At 45.3% G+C, this 17,146-nt stretch overlaps 1 protein-coding gene, 4 non-coding genes and 1 pseudogene across 5 annotated transcripts in view; 4 read left to right on the forward strand and 2 right to left on the reverse strand.

Annotated features, from left to right (window-relative positions):
- LOC115038418 (NACHT, LRR and PYD domains-containing protein 12-like) overlaps positions 1-17,146 on the reverse strand; it is a 93,301-nt pseudogene that overhangs the window by 20,930 nt on the left and 55,225 nt on the right.
- The window catches only part of LOC115038393 (galactose-3-O-sulfotransferase 2-like), a 58,526-nt gene that overhangs the window by 10,711 nt on the left and 30,669 nt on the right, over positions 1-17,146 (forward strand). The gene's annotated exons all lie outside the window — the stretch shown is intronic.
- trnaa-agc (transfer RNA alanine (anticodon AGC)) lies at positions 1,744-1,816 on the forward strand. The gene has a single exon. It is a non-coding gene; the product is annotated as a tRNA-Ala (tRNA).
- On the forward strand, positions 2,061-2,130 carry trnap-ugg (transfer RNA proline (anticodon UGG)). Its single transcript has one exon. It is a non-coding gene; the product is annotated as a tRNA-Pro (tRNA).
- On the forward strand, positions 4,007-4,078 carry trnae-uuc (transfer RNA glutamic acid (anticodon UUC)). Its single transcript has one exon. It is a non-coding gene; the product is annotated as a tRNA-Glu (tRNA).
- Positions 5,277-5,350, reverse strand: trnat-agu (transfer RNA threonine (anticodon AGU)). The gene has a single exon. It is a non-coding gene; the product is annotated as a tRNA-Thr (tRNA).

Raw genomic sequence — 17,146 nt, forward strand, 5'->3', positions numbered from 1 at the left:
GAGAATCTGGTAATGGAAGTGTAATGTGTAAACTGCAGTTCAGGTTGATGGTGAAGTGGTTTGTTTTAATGTAGGACTCTGCATCTACCTGAACCTTACAAAGTAGAGGAAAAGGGCAATGCAACTGTGGTAACATCAACATGTAGTGGCAGTAAAGGCAGTAAACTCTGATCACAGGATTCAGGGGGAATACATCCATACATACATCTTCACTGAAATAATGACACCTGTGAGAAAGCTCAAAGCTGTGTCCAAAGGTTTGGAGGAGTGAATGGCAGAAAGATGTCTTTGAAGCCATTTGGACACACAAGCAGTCAGCGTGCAGCATTCAACCTCACAATATTTCATGTGGACTGGACTCACTTTGATTGGCTATTTTTCAGCTTCTGTCGTCAGAATGGCTGAGCGGTCTAAGGCGCTGCGTTCAGGTCGCAGTCTCCCCTGGAGACTCCAGGACAAGTATCAAATATGACGAGGTGTCCGAGTGGTTAATGTCTCAAAAGTTAGGTTAGCTCAGCTGGTTGGAGTGTGGTGCTAATAACCCCAGTCATGGATTAGATCCCCACTCTGCGATAAATGACATTCTCCATGTTTTCCTGTAAATCAGTGCTTCAAAAATGTTGAAATGGAAACATAAATGTTACTGAGTGTTATTTTCCCATTTGTTTTTACTTCTTCTATGATACAGATACAGACAGTTTCAGAGAACAACTGCAGAGATGACCCTTCTGCTCTGTTGAGGTGATGAGGAGGAACTCCACTGAGAGCGAAGCAGCTGCTCCTTTCTGATGCTCCACTGACTGAGCTACAGATGATTCAGTAACAGCTGAGTTATCTTTAGTCCAACAACTGCTGTCCATTCCTACCACAGGGAGCCACAGGCTTTAGTGTTTTCAGTCCTAACTCCTTTTTTGTGAAAAAGTCAAATTCACATTTTATACAGATTTTTCATCCACTTTGGAAGAGTTTGGTTAACAAATTTTACAAAACACTGTCAGGAGTCCAGACCAGAATGCCCTTTAGCACCTTTAAGGCATTGCAGCTAATGGCTCGTTGGTCCTGGGGGTATGATTCTCGCTTCGGGTGTGAGAGGTCCTGGGTTCAAAGACAAGCCCTTAGTGTTATGTCGCCAATATCAGTGCCTGACCATCATGACAAAGTTTGTCTCCTGTGAAAAGCGGTCAATCACCACATTTCCATCTGCTCAACACAGCAACAACCACTTTGTCTTGTCCAGAAACTGCAAGCAAAAGCTGTAATACAGGAAGTGATGAGCAGGAACTCCACCGAGAGTGAAGCACTGCGGGGGTTTGAATGCGGGATCTTCTGTTTATAAGACAGACACTTTAAGCAGCTCAGCATCATAACCTCTATAAAAAGCCATCATCAATGGAGATCCAGTTATTTCAACCCAGGGGAGTTGGAGGTCTGAAAGCAGGCCCATGGAGAGGATGAGAACATGTTTCCCCGTAAATATAACACAGCAGCAAAGGAGAAACAGCATTAGAAGCATTTACTACTCAAATCAACGTGTAAGTTTGGATGTACTCTTCAATTGATTTTACATTTACCTTTAAGAGATTGTAGTTTACAGTTATGAATATAAATGGGAATAAAAACCAGGTTGTTTCAATTTTCCAAGGACAGAATGGCAATATTTCGACATGTCAAAGGATGGTGAACTCAGAGGTTGTTAAAGGGCCTTTTCCCAAAGCTTAGCTTGCATGCTAGCATGCCAATGCAGGGGAGTTAGCTCAAATGGTAGAGTGCTCGCTTAGCATGTGAGAGGTAGTGGGATCGATGCCCACATTCTCCACAAGACTTTAAGTTGCACCAATGGCCACCATCACTGTGAGTTACCGACGTGGGATAGATCCTCAGGACATTTTTGTGCTTTGCTTTACCGTGTTGTTTCTCTGCAAGCCTTTGATGGAAGTTCAGTCCACAAAATGGTTGTATCAAATCTTCATCAAGTTAGAGCGTTGTGCTAATAACACCACAGTCATGGATTTGTGACGAATGTGGGCATCGATCCAGCTACCTCTCACATGTGTGTCAAGGGCTCGTTGGTCTAGGGGTATGATTCTCGCTTTGGGTGCGAGAGGTCCCGGGTTCGTCCCGGACGAGCCCTTCACATAATGTGTCCAATAATCTGCACCCCTGTTCAACTATTGTAAGTATAGCATTAGGCAGAATGTTAGGTATCTACAATTAAGGAAGGAAAGTCTGACACAAATACACAAAGAAAAAAGGCAAGCTTGTGGGTTCACAAGATTATATCAGGGTCTGACCTTTTCCGGTTCCATCAAAGGAGGTGCTGATTCTGTGATGTCACAAAGGTTCTAATGACATCACAGAGATCAAAGACTCCTCCCACTTTTTTCTCATGACCTCCACAATAGAGTGCACTCTGTTAATGAAGCTCCAAAGACAAACGTAGTGTGTCACTTCCTTGAAGGTTTGAATGATGTGTGAGTCTGAAGAGCTGCTGCCTTTGATCCATGTAACAGTGTATCTTTCATCCAAAGTCACAACTTTATCTTATTGCAGTGAAACAGGTGAAGTTATGTGGTTATGCGGTCCAAGGTGCTGGATTTAGGTTCCAGTCTCTTCAGAGGCATGGGTTCGACTCCCACCACTGCCAGTTGTCCAAGCTGTGCGGTACAATCATGAAGAGTTTAGTTAAATCTAAAACTGTTATGAATGACAGATTTAGAGTCCAGAGTGCTCATGATGACACCATGAAACCACATGTAGCTGTGTGAAGTTTGATGTCTGTGTTACTTGAAGTATCCTGACAAGACACTTGTCACAGTGAAGACACCAGCTGAAGCTGTAACATAATCTTCGATCAGTGTCAACAGTGTGGCCTTTGTGTCCTTTTAATTAAATTTAGCAACTGTTCCTGGAGTTAATGGAGACTTTTGTGGAGGAACTGACAGGAAAGCACACATCACTCTGCAGCTATCAACAGCAGATGCTGCAGTGAGCCCCGTCCCAAAGCCCTCACCTGTTCAGTCTATTTATGAAACATTTCAGAAGTCTCAGTCTGACCCCTGTGGTTCATACTTTACAGTATGTTTTCAGTCAGACCTGCTGATCTGCAGTGATGGGCTGTGTGTGTTTATGGGGGGTGTAGCTCACTGGTAGAGCATTTGACTGCAGATGAAGAGGTCCCCAGTTCAAATCTCGGTGCACCCTGCCAAACACTACATGATTTCATGCACATGCACAAGCTCCAGCTGACTGTGATGTTTCTCATTTTTCTCATCTCAGCATAGGCTGTCAGGGGTGGGATTTGAACCCACAGCATCAGAGGAGACTACAGCTCAGCCAGCTATGAGCAGAGTGCCGCAGCAGAAGCGTGCTGGGCCCATAACCCAGAGGTGGACGCATCGAAACCATCCTCTGCTATTCTAACACACTGAATGTCTCATCATTTAGCTGGAAAATTCTCAAACATGCTGTGTCTCTCTGGAAATGAGAAACTTGGTCGAACTTGCTCAAAATCACAGTCCCTTTTAATGAAACTGGTTATGGGAACTCACACATGGCTGGATCAAACCAATGTTGCACCAGTGGCCACCATCGCTTCGAGTTACCGATGTGGGATAGAGCCTCATGACATTGTTGCGGTTTGTTGAGCTAAAGATACAAATAAAATTATCTAAATTGGCTTTATTTTGAAATGCTTGTGTGGTGCGACTGCTCTTGTTCTTTCTGTAGCTGTGACTCAGCCTGCTGTTGGACTGACTCAACAACGATGCAGAAACCTTTACCTTGTTGTTTCTCTGCTAGTCTTTGATGGAAGTTCAGTCCACAAAAATGGTTGCATGAATATTAGAATGCTTGGACCACTGCAGCTCGGGTTCAATTCCCAGTCAGAGAAAATGGCTTTATTTCATGAAAAATACAGGTCATTGACAAAACGCCCTAATATGAAGATGTTATCATCCACCTACACTACAATGTGTTGTAGTGTAGGTGGATGTAGCATGCTTGCATCTCCCATATGGTCTAGCGGTCAGAATTCCTGGTTTTCACACAGGTGGCCTGGGTTTGACTCCCAGTATGGGAATTTACTTTACAACAATGGACCTACCTCAAGACTCTTCACGCTTTTTTAAGGATGTTCTCTGTTCTTGTTTTCTCGTTTAGATGGCACTACTTTATTCAGGGTTCCGACTTGTGAAGCCCACAATTATGTATTTCTTTGTGTACCAACAACTTGAGTGATTTCGAGATCATTCAAGAAGGACTTAATGTCAGATATTTAGAATAATTCTACACAGAACAGAAGGGTGCAACATAGACAGACTAAAGTGAGCTGAACACTGATGAGGATGGGATTCCAACCCACACATGCAGAGTACAATGGATTAGCAGTCCATCGCCTTAACCACTCAGCCACCTCGTCATGTTTGTGGATGTGGTCTTGGGTGGCCTTTTGTTTTGGTAAATGTGTACCACTGAGCTACATCCTCTTTGGATCTTTACCTAACCACAGAGACTCTGAGCTACTGCAGCAGGTGAAAAGAGAAACTGTGTGGTGAAGCCTCCTCTCTGCTCCTTTTTTATACTCCATTGACTTAGCTAGCCAACCTCAAACCCACGACCCTGATACTAGGAGTCTCATGCTGTCTCCTGTGAAACGCAGTCAATCACCAAATGCTGTCTTCAACACAACATGAACCACAATATTACCGTTGCGCTTGTTTTGCTTGTCAAGATGCTGCAAGTAACACAACGAGAGAGCAAACCTCACACAGCTCCATGTGGTTCCATGGTGTAATGGTTAGCACTCTGGACTCTGAATCCAGTGATCTGAGTTTAAACCACCAAATTACTGGTTCTCTTGTCCACATACTGCAGGTAAAAGCTGTAATGGAAGTGACGGTTTTCATCAGTTTGTTTCAGTGATGAGCAGGAACTCCACTGAGAGTGAAGCACTGCTGGGGTTGAAATGCAGGATGGGTTTGGTCTGGTCGCCTTAGATTCAACTTCCTTAGACATATTAGAATGGGATGACCGAGAACCTCCGCAGACGTCTTCCACAATAATTTGGGATGAGCACCCACAGAACAGTGTGGGAGGGCTGCTTCAGAGCTATGATAACGCTCCAAAGCACGAGGTGGAAATGACTCTTCCTGTTTCACAAAACGTCAGGATTTTCCAAAGGGAGACATGAAGACTCTGCAGTTAACTGATTGGTCAGAGAGTTTTAATGGAACTCCTACAGAAAGAGTTACATGAGTTTATCTCAACAACCTTGAAACAGGTGCTGCTGGGATTTGAACCCAGGATCTCCTGTTTACTAGACAGGTGCTTTGACCAACTAAGCCACAGCACCACTCTGACATGCAATAATGTACAGAGGATCTTAAAATATTCCAACATAAGTAGCTGACCATCATGACTCTTACCAAATTTTCCCTCCTGTGAAAAGCAGTCAGTAGCTGCTGCCTCAGTGACAGCTAACGGGGATCCTAACAAGTGATAAAAAAATAGACAGCCGTTTCCAATCATCATCAAAATATGTTTTTTAATTAAATGTTCCTAAACTTCTATTAAAGGCAGCATCATTGCAGCAGGCAGCACTCGATGGTGGAGGTCATGAGAAAAAATGGGAGGAGTCTTTGATCTCTGTGATGTCATTAGAATCTTTGTGACATCACAGAATCAGCATCTCCTTTGATGGTTACTGATGGAACAGGAAAAGGTCAGATCCTGATATAATCTTGTGAATCCAAAAGTATGCCTTTCTTTGTTTGTGTACCAACAGCCTGAGCTCTGGTTCTTACTTGTGTAGCGTCCTCCAAATGGCTAGTTGTACTTTTTTTTATTTCCTATTTGTATGTAGAATTGGCACTCACCCTCAATGAGTGCATCTCTTTGGGAGTGTCCTTGTTGGATTTTCAACTAAATCTATGCAGATTGACATTTTGAATGGATTTGTTGAGATCAGCTAAAAGTATGAACCTGTCAGAGAGTAATATGTACACCTTCTCGTCAAATTTTGACAGGTCCTTTGATCTTAGTTAACCCCTCCCCTTGAACGATCTGATTGGTTCTTTTTCCCCGCCCAGGCGAAGAGGTAACAACCAATGAGATCATTCGAGGGCGGGGTCGAGTAAAATGGCGGCAAATTCATTTTGAGGTTGTTGGTGAAAGAGGGAGGAAGTGTTTTGTTAGAGTGAAAGGACCATATTGAGTATGTATTTAAAAATGTATTTCTTTACAAAGAGGGAGTACAAAACCATGTGTTTTATTGGTGTGAAGGGGTTACTTAGTAGGGTGTAATTTTCGTCCGTTGTAATGAAAGGAGAGGAGGAGGATACAGAGTGTTTCTTTTCAAAACAACCATCATGTGTTTTATCCGTGTGAAGGGGTTACTTACTAGGGTGTAATTTTTCGTCCGTTGTTCAAATTTCTGTTGTAATGAAAGGAGAGGAGGATATTCCAACAGAGTGTTTCTCTTTCTGTACTCAGGGTTGACTGGAGAGGAGGTAAGTTTTCACCCACCGATCGGTCCGTAGCCAGCCCCCTAGTGTGTCCACACCCCTGAGGTTACAACCAATCAGATCATTCGAGGGCGGGGACGAGTAGAACGGCGCTCGATTCATATAGAGGTCGACGGGTTAAGAGGGAGAACGTGTGTTGCCCTGAAAGGAAAAAGTTTTTTCTTTTGCGAGAGTAAGAAAAAAAAAAAAGACTCTGTTTGCGAGCAGTCAGAGTTTCAGAGACATTCTGCTGGTGAGAAAAATTCTGGTGTATTAGACCCCACCCCTTCCACGCCATAGGTCTACGGATAACCCCTCGGCCTCCTCCTCCTTCTCCTCCCGACCAATTCTAACACAGCGTGCAAGTCACTCCTCTCATCCATACTTTAAAAGGAACGAGGACAACGAGAAGATAAAACCATGTCTTTCATACCCACAACGCTCCGTCCGCCGAGTCCTCGTCCTCCTGGGACGCTGACTTTGCGGCCTCGCAGGAAAAGACATCTGACCCGGACCCGAACCACGTCATCTCCATTTTTCGTTCGGAAATCTGCTACGGTTGTATCACCAACCACCCCAGTCAGAGGGAGCACGAGTGTCTGGAGGATGAGCCGGACTACTTCTACCTGAAGTACTTTCAGCAGGTGAACGAGAGACTTTGGACGGCTAAATTTGTTCCCGCCATCGCCGCGGCCTTGAAAAATCGCTCCATCCACGTGTCGGGTGAGAGGATCCAAGGTCTGGCAGAAGCCTTTCTCGACGATCTGAAATTCAAAAGGCGTGTGAAGGAGAAAATTGCCGACCTGTACGACAAACTGGTTGAAAAAGGAAACGCTCTGGAGTTGAAAAGCATCGAAGAAGCCTTCACCTTGTGGAACGACGGAGAAGAGTTGAAGTCATGGGGGATTATTGTGGAAAACTGACGGCGCATTTGAAGGATCACTGGACTACCGGCCGGTTAGTCTATATTTTAGAAGGGGTGATTGAAAACAGAACAAATGATATTTGTGTCAATGAAATGAGCAAGAGGCTGGACTCGGTTCGAAGTCACGCTGGACCCTTGTGGGGTTTGCTCATCACGGTAGCCTCGCAATTCACGGCCGAACGGTCATTACCCGAAGCATTTGGTGAACTGATCAGAGAGATGAACTATGACAACGTGGATCACCTGTTTATGATATATGCTTTGATTGTAGATGTCATAAATCAACATGTAGAAAACAGTGTGCCTACACACGTCTCGAGTGAATTGTTGAAGCTGCATTGTGTTATTAGAACCACCATCGGAGGTTGAGGACGGCCCTGTACAGCCTCGATGTTTGAATATTATAATGTGTGTGTGTGTGTGTGTGTGTGTGTGTGTTGATCCATCATATATTTTCAATGTATTTTTGATCCATCATATATTTTCAATGTATTTTTGATCCAGCATATATTTTCAATGTATTTTTGAACCATCATATATTTGCAACGTATTTCTGATGCTTTATACAAAATAAAAAATTGTATAAAAAAAAGTAGAGTCTCGCTGATTTTTTTCCATAAACTCTGGAGAGGCGCTGGTGTGAACATGTCTGAGAAAAGCGTTATGAAAAAAGCATATTATAACCCGGTTCACCCGGGCAGCTTTGGAGGAGCGGACAGACTCCGCAGAGCCTTGCAAGATGAAACGGGTAAAAAAGTAAATGTGGAAAAAGTTAAAGAATTTCTATCAGAGCAGGATGCTTATACTCTGCACAAGCCGGTGAGAGTAAATTTTCCTAGGAATAGAGTGTTTGTGCCACGACCGATGGTTCAATTTCAGGCCGATCTCTGCGATATGCAGGCTTTGGCCGAGCACAACGACGGTTATCGTTATCTCTTGACGGTCATAGATGTATTTTCCAAAAAGGCCTACGTGAGAGTTTTAAAGAATAAAAGCGCCTCGGAGACTGCGAAGGCTTTTGAATCTGTTTTCAAAGAGAGCCGGACCCCGGAAAAGTTACAAACGGACTCTGGTAAAGAATTTTTCAACAAGAACCTCCAGAGGCTGATGAAGAAACACAAGGTAAAACATTTTGCCACGGCCAGCGATCTGAAAGCTTCGGTGGTGGAAAGATTTAACCGCACGCTGAAAACTAGAATGTGGAGGTATTTTACAGCTAAAAACACTCGTAGATACTTGGAGGTTTTACAGGATTTGGTGAAAAGCTATAACAACAGCTACCATAAAAGTATAAAAATGACCCCTCAGCAGGTGACCGAGGAAAATACCTCTCGAGTTTTTCAAAACCTGTACGGTTCTTTTCCTCTCAGATATAAAGCCAGGTTTAAGATGAACTTGAAACAGGGGGACACGGTGAGAATATCCCGACTGAGGGGAAAGTTTGATAAAAAATACGAACAGAGCTTCACCGACGAGCTATTTACAGTGTCTGAATGCATACCGCGTCTACCGCCGGTATATAAACTGAAAGACTACGATGGAGAATCTATCGAGGGCACTTTTTACGAAGCCGAGTTGCAAAAAGTAAAGACGGCTCCCGATAAGCTCTATAGAGTGGAAAAAATTTTAGCCAGGAGGCTGGTGGGGGGTGAAAAGCAAGCCTTGGTGCGCTGGCCCGAAAAATTCAACAGTTGGATCAGAGCCGACGATCTGAAAAACGTATAAGACAAAACCCGCGAGTCGTCCGTGTACGCACTTCATCTTTAACCCTCGTACGGATTGTACAAAAAATCATGAACGGGGCGGTTAGCGATGGTTTTTACATCACCCTTCCCTCCAACGCCAGCCGCGATGTCTTTAAAAATAATACGGCCTCCGTTTTCCAGGTGGATTTACCTCAACACATTGATTTAGAGGGCCCGTGGCAGGTGGCCTTGACGGAAATTTCATACCCGCACACCTGGTTTAACGTACCGAAAGGCGCGGGCTACTTTGATTGGAAAAAGAAACCTAAAGAGGATGAGGAAGCGGACGAAGAGGTGAAGGCCGTTCTTCTCATAAAGAGAAAAGAGAACGTGCAGGTAGCGGCTGTTGCGAGCTCTTCCAAGAAAGAGACGGTGGGTCGTCGTCAAAGAATTACGGAAGGTTATTACAGAAGCGCCGAGCAATTTGCGGACGAGTTCAATACGTTTCTTAGACGTATCGAATCAGACGTTAAACTAGTCTTTAACGACGTTCACAAGAAATTTGAATATCACGCCGGGGGTCAGTTTCATCTTCGTTGTTTTCCGCCCGTGGCTTACATCCTGGGTGTAAAGCCCGGAGAATGGATCAAGTTTGAATCGAAGACGGCTCCTCATCCCGCGGATATAAAAGCGTGCATGTACCACCTCTACTGTTACACAGACATGGTACAACACCAGGTGGTGGGTGATGCTTACGCTCCTCTCTTGAGAATCGTCGACGTGCAGGGAACGTACGGAGACGTAGTCACACAATATTTCAACCCCGCTTACTATCTGCCCGTGGCCAAGAACCACATTGAAAACATTCGGATAGAGATTAAATCGGATCAAAACCTACCCGTCGATTTCACCTTCGGCAAGACTGTGTTGAAATTACATTTCAGGCCCGTCAAAAGTCTTTCCGGTATATAAAAAAAAAAAAAATGATTCAGGGTCTCAAAACAGACCCTCAACGTTTTGTGAGTTATTACGAAAATCAAGTAGGGGGAGCGCTGCCTGGCTTTTACGGATCCCCCGTGATGTACGGGAGAGGTATAGGCTCTGTATTTAGCAAGTTATTTCGTTTTGTAGCGCCTTTGGTGAGAAAGGGTTTTGCGTTCGCTAAACCTCACATCAAAACGGCGGCCAAAAACATAGCCTCCGAAGTGTTTACCCGCACCGTGGGTAAATTATCCAGCGGCGGCGGGGGAGAGAGCCCCGGATCTCAAGAGGGCGCCGGAGGTATCATGGTTTTGGCTAAAAGACCTAGGAAGAGACCTCCCGGGGAGCGTGTTGTTTCAGGAAGGCCGAGGGTAAAAAAACGCAGAGGAGACCCCAAGAAGAAATCAGTCGGAAGAAACCGTCCTAAAGGGAGGAACTCGCGCTCCGGAGATATATTTCATTAGGAAAATAAATATAAAGGATGGCCTTATTACACCACAAATCGAGCGAATGCAGTATGGCGGAGCTGAATTTATTTTCAGCCCCCATGACCCAGCTATCTATCGATGAAAAACTCTATACGGAGGTTTTGCCTTTGTCCGCGATTACGGACGGCGGCCCCATAGAATTTTTTATACCGGGAGACGGTGACAAATATCTGGATCTGAACGACACTTTGCTGCACCTGAGGTTAAAAATCACCAACGCGGACGGTACGGACTTGGCCAACGACGCCCGCGTAGGCCTGATCAATTACCCGTTGAATACAATTTTTACTCAATGCGACGTTATTCTGGGAGACAGATTGATATCGCAATCCAGCGCCACTCATCCCTACAGGGCCGTGATAGAAACCTTACTAAACTATTCGGAAGACGCCTTAAAAAGTCAGTTCAGCGCCGGGTTATTCTACAAAGACACGGCGGGTGCTATGGACTCGGTGGTGGTAACCAACGGACCCAACAAAGGCTTGTGTGAGAGGGCCGCTTTTACCTCCGAGTCCAAAGAGGTCCACCTGCTGGGACCTCTCCACGCCGACATATTTTTCAGCGAGAGGCTTCTTTTGAACGCGGTGGATTTGAGAGTCAAGCTCACCAGAGCCAGCGACGCCTTCAGCCTCATGTGCGCCGGTGACGCCACCTATCGTTTAAAAGTGCTGGGAGCTTCTCTGTTTGTGAAAAAGCCACCGTGGCCCCCGCGGTGCGTTTAGGACACGCCGCGGCCTTAGCAAAGGGAAACGCTCTCTATCCTTTGGCCCGGGTGAACGTGAAAACTTATTCCATCCCGGAGAATTCTCGAATATGTAACCAAGAGAATCTATTTCTGGGGACCATGCCCAAATACGTTGTTTTGGCTATGGTGCACCACGAGGCTTTCACAGGAAGAAGAGACCTGTCTCCGTTCAATTTTGTCCACAACGACGTAGAATACATGGCCTTGTGTCGCGACGGCCGACAAATTCCGGGCAAAGCTTTTCAACCTGAATTTAATCGAGGCGTGTCCGTCAGAGAGTTTTACAACATGTATACCGCCACGGGGAGACATTTGAAAGATTTACCTCTAAGCATCAACAGGGTAGAATTTGAGCAGGGCTACTCTCTGTTTGTCTTTAACCTCAACGCCGCCGAAGACGCCGACGCCTTATCCCCCGTTTCCAATGGAAATTTAAGGCTGGAAATGAGATTCAGGGCGCCGTTACCTCATACCACCACCCTGATCGTTTACGCTTGCTACGAATCTATTTTGGAAATCAACTCCAAGCGACAAGTGTTGGTGGATTACTACTAAAAGTCAAAAATGAATAATCTTCAGCTGGAAAGTCTCATGCATCGTTTACTGGGAGATGTTTTCTGCGGGGTTTGGGCCTCGGATCAGTTGCCTTTACTGACGTCATCTTTTACACGCCCCGCTTACATGATTGTGAACACACATCCGGGACACATGCCCGGAGAACACTGGTTGGCCCTTACTCTGGAAGAAGACGGAAAGGGGACTTTTTTCGACTCTTTTGGATTCCCTCCTGATTTTATATACTACCCTAAAGACATTTTAGCATTTTTAGAAAAACGATGCAAAACAGTGTCGTATCACGGCAGACAGCTGCAACACACCTTGTCTACGGCCTGCGGCCAGCATTGTGTCTATTATTTATGTCACAGAGCCTGCGGTTTAACTTTTGAAAATGTTTTATCTTTGTACGGCGGTGAAGACGAGGCAATAAAAAATGATGACACGGTGACTCGTTTTGTGAAAAAATATCAAAGCTGTACGAGGAGTCGTAAAGACTGTCACCACACCGTCTGCTCTTTACAAATGTTTAAAGATTGTCACAAGATGGATAAGAAATAAAAGACGCACAAAAAAAGAAAATGGTCTCGAACCTTTTTATTTTTCAACTATAAACTTTATTAAAAGTCAATCCACTGACGTTTCTGCATGTCTGTGTGTCTATGTTTCAGCATTTCTTTATATATTTCCCCCGTCAGAGTTGTTTCTCCACCGTCCTCATCGTCTCTTCTATCTTTGGGGGGCGTGATCCATCTTGGGGAGAGGATGATTTTCTTCCGAGCGGTTTCCAAAGCACCGCTATCTTCCTCTACCTCACCCCCCGTTTTGAGTAGGTTGTATTGTTTGCGAGCATGAGGGTTTTTCACGGAGGATAGGGGAACGTTAACCTCCTTTAGAGTATTTAAAAAAAACCTCCAACCCTTCGGCGGCGGACTGTAGATTTTTCTAGACGAGGACAAATGTTTTAACAGGTCCACCATATGAGAACCTCTCACAGCCGTTCCCCCATACACAAATTCACCGTTTGGAGTCCACCCGCCGGTGCTCTCGCTTAATTTCTTCATGATATAGGAAGCATTTTTACGATCGCGAGGAGCGAGGTTTTGCAGTACTTCAGAAACCGTGTTGTCCTGTTGTTGTTGTTGTTGTTGTTGCTGTGGCAACGGTTCCGCCTCTTCTTCTTCTGCAGCGGCATCGGGCGCAGGTTCTCTCTTCACCGCCCCCTCTCTGTCGTCTTGTTTGACGAGGGTGAGATATCTTTGCAACAGGGCGCTGTATTTTTTAATTTTCTCGTAAGGGCTTAGTCCCGATTCGTTTAATACAGCCCTCATTTTTTCATCCAAATCACTTTCGGCCTCACGTCTCAAGGTTTGAGCCGGAGTTTCTGTACCCAGAATGACCGTGGGGCCTGACGTCTGCTGCAGTTGGCTCAGCTGCTGAGAGTTTAGCAGAAACATCTTCTGGCTGGTTTTCTGACTCATGATTTAGTTTTTGCGAATCAGACCGCCGAGAAGCTGACCGAACATGGGCACCACGGCAGAGAGCAGAGGCAAAAGAAAACCTCCGGTCTGTTTCATCAAAGCCCCTCGTTTTCTCTTCAAACTAGTTTTTTTGTCCGCCAGCAGCCTGATAGTTTTCTTCCTGCTATTGAGTTTTTTATATTGACAAGCGTTCAGCGGCACTTTTCCTTTCAGCACGTTTAAACAAAGCTCGCTGAGACACTGAAGAAAGTCTGTGGAACAGTGCCGGAGAATATCTTTACGTTTCAGCGGCGTGGCTCGACTCAAGGCCCTCAGTAGAGGAGCGTTCCTTTTTATACGCGCCGACATACAGTTTTTTTGTTTTTTTTTTTTCCAATATGTAAATGATGTCACTTTGTTTTTGGTAAATAAACCACCGGCCACCGGCGAGGTAGTATTCCCGACCTGAGTCTGAATCTTTCTGGGCAGGTGGGTGTGAGGTCCACCAATAAATAACCGAAAGGATCTCCAGTAGCGTCTTCAAAACTTTGAATAAAAAAATCTTTTTGACCGGGATATATTTGTTGAGCCAATACGTTGATTTGCAATTTATCCCGCGGGTTCTTAAACAGCACCAGGTAATTACTGTTTAAACTGATGGTGCGACTGTATTTACCTTTGTAAAATACATTTTGGGTCAGCAGCATCACGCTCATATTTTTATGGTGTCTGTATTGCGTGAAAGTTCTTACCACTTCCGGATGATCCGCCGCTTGTAATAACACATCGTCTAATATAATAAGATGGTTTTGTTGAGGGGGAAATAATTGAGCGTCTTCAAAAGAGTCCGGCAGTCCTTCGATAAATTTAATATTTTTATTTTTCTTCTGCAGTTCTTCGTACATGCTTTGATAAGAAGTATAAATCCATACAATATTCTCAGGTACACGGTTCATCACATGTTGACAATTTTCCAATACATTTTTTACAAAAAAAGTTTTTCCACAACCGCTGGGCCCCACAATCTGACATGAAAAGGGTAGGACCAATCTAGGATCAAAATCAATTTCTTCAACAAAGTGTGACATTTCTCTTTTTAAAAACCAAAAGGCAAAGTACGGCCGGTAGGCAGCAACCGTCTCTTGTCAAACACAACGCGAAACTTTTTCTGAAATGAAGAATTTTTTAAGAGAAATCCCCTTTTGTCTCTTACAATGTTCTGTTGCGGGGTTTGAATGAACCCCTCCCCCTCCTCCCCACTCTCACCACTCTCACCACGCTGTCGCACATACCCCTCCACCAGTCGTTTGACGCTGTCAAAGTTGACTCTTTGACAGCTGTCATGCATCTGCGTAATACCTTTGACTTTGAGCACCGCTTTTTTCTTGTTCCTAGTTTGATAGGCGTAGCTTTTAGGACCGGCTGCGACAAATTCTTGAATGCTGTCCCCGTCTAATTCGTCGGTCAATTCTCCCAGGTAGTTACCCAGAGGCAGTGTGTTTTGGCCCTCTCTAGTGGTGTAAATGAGGCTGTCTGTGTCAAAATAAAGAACTCTGTCCTGCATCTGTTCCAAGTAACCGTACAATTTTAATCTGCCGTAGGCCGTGGTGAAAGCGGCTACAAACACATTGTCTACCTTGTTGGGAGGGGCGATGTAGCGCTCTCCGTGCACCCACTGGATCAGAGCCACTCTGTCGTTGATAAAGCTAAAGTATTTGATTTTGTGCTTTTCTGAAAACATGAACGAGAAAAACTCTTCGGGTTCTGTGATGAGAGACGTCTGACAGAGGTTATTTCTCTGAGCAAACTTTCCCCAGAAGCTGTTGAGACACAATTTAGAAATTTGTCTCTTTGCCGGATTTGGTTTAATTTGGGAGGCGTCCAGCAAAATACCCTGACGCGTCTGATACTCCCTGACGTATCTTTCCCTGCTCTCCTCATCTACGACCTCGGGCGGGTAACCCGAAGCCTCCTGTTTACCTTTCAAAAACGTCTGCATGTACTTTAGAAAGACGGCGTCGTCCCTGCGCTCAAAATGCCAAACTTCTGTGATCTTGGCCAAACGATAGCCCATCTCCAAAGCCTTGTTAAACTCTGTCGTAACCCACACCCCCTTTAAGGCCCTGGCCTCGTCACTGTGAGTGCACACCCCCTGCTGAAAATTCATCTCCGCGCAGGCGCGGCACAGAGTAAACACAAGCTTACCGGAAAGAGTTCTGTACGGTAGAACGGGGAATAGCAAACCTCTGGGCGGATACACTACGGCTTTGATTAGCCCAAAGTAGCTGCTGGGGTGTTCAAAATCTTTAAGAATTATTTCAGGGTGACCCAGAGGATAAGAGAAACTGCAATTTACATAGGGATACAGGGAGGTCACATCCACGTAACGGATGGTCTCGTCAGGCTCTGCCGTGTGCCTCAGCTTCACGGCACACGTCCTGCCTCCGTACAAAGCCTCGCGAGGTGACAGAGGCTCAGGAACGTCATAACGTCTGAGAAACTCTTTCACCCCCTGGTGTGTGTTTTTCATCTCCGCCCACCTGTGTTCCCACATGACTATGGACGTGACGCCGTGCTCCGAACGCAACCTCTCTAATCTCCTCACTGTGCTAGAATAGAGCTCCTCAAATGTTGTCCCTGTGAGAGGAGAGCGTTCTTGAACTTGGAAACATAGTCGACATCCATGGAAGAAGCAGCCTAAATATTCAAAGATGTACTTAACGCCTCCTGCTTCAGCGTAACCGTCTACAAAGTACTTTCCCAGCTGTTTTTCCCCGGCGTTCATAGCGTGCTGTATAAAGATGCCGCGGGTGTTAGAAACCCATTCTAACCACTGTATGCTGTCGTGCGAATACGATTTAAACTGACGTTTGTAATGATCGGGCGGAGGAATGGCTAAGGTTCTGGGCTTGAGAAAATTTGTGAGAAATACTTTCATGCAAGCTGAGGCTATGGTTGATCTGCTGAACGGGTCTACACCTGTTTCCTGAATGAACCCGTTTCTGAAAACGGTACAAGCCTCAGAGAGAATGTCCACGTCGTTTTGACAATAAAACAGCGCCTCTTTTTCAAAGTTAAAGACCCCGCCCCTCACCGTGTCGTACCAAGCCTCAAAGTCCCTCTTCCCTGCGGCTGTCATGCGCTCTGTGCAGTAATCTTCAGCTGGAGGATAAGGGCCTTCGTACTTCAAACGCTGCTCAGAGCTGAAAGCATGAGGAAAATAGCCTTTGGTTTTATCAGCAAAACCTAAAGCTTTGGGCATGGCGGAGAGAGGCATAGCCAGAAAACTCAGCGAATCTATGTATTTATGGCCGTAATCGGTTTCTGAAAAACAAATCACTTTGCTACCCTGCATGATCAAGGAGGGTTTTATGCCCAGATCAATCATGGCGTTGAGGACCAAGTAGCTGTCAAACCCTTTGGCATTATGCGCTATAAAGACGGCTTTCTGATAAGAGGCCGTTCTGAAATGTCTGACAAACTCCAGAGCGCACGTCAGGCCGTGGGCGTTCCATCTGACCCCGTCTAAGGTTTTCGTGCACACCAGATACGGCACGTGCATGCCCTGCTCGTTCGTGAAGGTTTCAAAATCGTAAAAGACAATTTTTTGATTATGATCCGTGTCCGCCTGTAAAGGCTGCATGTAACACAGATGCTTCCCTCTCCCTGACCCCTCCTCCTCCTCCCCCTCACCGATGACCTCACCGCAAATTTTGCATTTGAATTTTTGACACACATGAGGTTTACTCTTGCCGTTCATGGCGATGTACCACAGTCTGTGACATTTTTCACACTGCTTGTACATCT

The sequence above is a fragment of the Echeneis naucrates genome, unplaced genomic scaffold (genome assembly GCF_900963305.1).
Source record: "Echeneis naucrates unplaced genomic scaffold, fEcheNa1.1, whole genome shotgun sequence".
Lineage (NCBI taxonomy): Eukaryota > Metazoa > Chordata > Actinopteri > Carangiformes > Echeneidae > Echeneis > Echeneis naucrates.